This window comes from Dendroctonus ponderosae, unplaced genomic scaffold (assembly GCF_020466585.1).
Source record: "Dendroctonus ponderosae isolate FM_Combo_2020 unplaced genomic scaffold, Dpon_F_20191213v2 Dpon_F_20191213_3, whole genome shotgun sequence".
NCBI classification, from domain to species: Eukaryota; Metazoa; Arthropoda; class Insecta; order Coleoptera; family Curculionidae; genus Dendroctonus; species Dendroctonus ponderosae.
The window spans coordinates 15,291,788-15,293,720 of record NW_026018508.1 but is presented as its reverse complement, the minus strand read 5'-3'; positions in this window follow the sequence as shown (position 1 = coordinate 15,293,720).

The following is a 1,933-nucleotide window of genomic DNA, read 5'->3' as shown; positions in this document are numbered from 1 at the left end:
GGCTTAAAGCAGCAACAACGCTACACATAAAAACTGATGATGGTGGAAAAATACACCGAAACGTATTTTGATTGATAAATAGAGACAATAAATGCGTGAAACCCAGAATATTTAATATCTTTGATAAATTTAGGTTGCATTTATGTGTTTGCTCTACTTGGATGTCTTTCGGTCCTCACCATATCGCGCCGAAGCTCGCATTAAAAATGATATTAACAGTGTGATGTGACAGAAAAATCCTTGAACCCTCAAATCACTGGTTTTAAAAGAATGGTTGTTATTAATTATAGGACGTCTATCCGATGTTCAGTTGAGGTAAACGGACTTTTGTCCTTGCACCAGCCGAAAATTGCACTCCGCAAACTTTGCATTCGGATTTTTTAGTTTTGCCATTGAAAACGCTATTTAATATTGGCGAAATTAGCGGATTTTCTTTTCACTTATAACCAAACTGTTTATGTTTCCATTTTTTCGTTAGACATTTTGCCTCAAATTTTTCAGAATTTTTCCTTACGTTTTAACTCGTATTAACGACGTGAAGAAATTCTGTTTTTTATACAACAAAGATGTTGAACTAAAATTCCCAGCCAAGAGGTTTATGATTATAGTTTTTTCCTATAGAGGCTCTAGCGATGTCGATTCCACAAAAAGTTGCCTCTTTTGGAAAATTCAATTATTAACTAGAAAATTTTAGTGAACAAATCGTTTCTTTTGGACTTTTTACCTCGATCGAGTCCATAAACACGCAAACAAGTGGCGCACCAGATTTCAAGCCACAGTTCAAAATATTAAAACTTTTATATCAATCAACCGATTTTAATAAATGTTTTTCACTTGATAGTTCCAGCGTACAAATTATTGATTCAGCATTTCCCAATAAAAAGAATGAGGAAAACACCGATGCATGGTGCTCTCCTCATTGAGCTGTTGAAACAACCTGCCCGCTCAACTTGAATCCAAAATTGCCCGAAGTCCCTTAGAAACCATCACTAGGTGGCCTGCTGGAAAGCCAGATATGACGCCTGTTGACCATTTTTGGGATCAATTAGACAGTCGTTCATGCCACGCAGAATAAAAGCTATCTATACGCAGAAATAGGTAAATTTTTATTAGCTATCTAAAAAACTGAACGTGAAAAACACTGGGCATCTAGAGTCTTTATTTGTTGATTGAAAATCTTTTGCTAAACTTTGAAAAACGTATTCAGTTCTTTCGCTTCATGGTTATTGTCTAATTTCCTCCTATTATTTAGTTTATGCATCAGTCTTTCGTGCTTCTTTTAATTTCCTAAAATGTACCTTGCAGAATATATCGCGGTTTTAATCGCCAAAATATTGCAGCAAATGAAAAAATCCGTACGTAAAGGCAAATTTTAATTTGTTGAGTAAACAACAAAACTTTCCCTTGTAAAATTAGATACTCAAAATAAGGAGACCTTATTAAGTTTATTAACGATTGAATGAAAAGCTGTCGTCGCAAGTGAAACCAATAATGAGTTGACACTAATTTCAATTTGCGCCATGAAAATTAGGAGTTTTACTTTGAAAAAAACTTTTCAAATATTTGCTCAAAGTTAATTCCGAAAACTGAAGAAAATGCTGCGGCTCTGTTAGGACGAGATCCAGCGACATCTTAGGAGATGAAAGAAAATATAGAAACAACATTGTGAGGGCGATCAAGGGTTCATCTTGCTCATATTTTCACCATTATCTCATAGACCTGGTCTGAGTTACTCATTTTCTAACAATTTGGCTGCAGGTTTTCCCACCACGAAAATGGCCCACTACCATTCCCGGCACACGCGAAGATTTGCACACTTTTTATTTATTTGTTTATTTAAATCAAATTCATTCCTGGGTTTCAGTCATTTATTGTCTCTATTTATCAATCAAAATACGTTTCGGTGCATTTTTCCACCATCATCAGTTTTTAT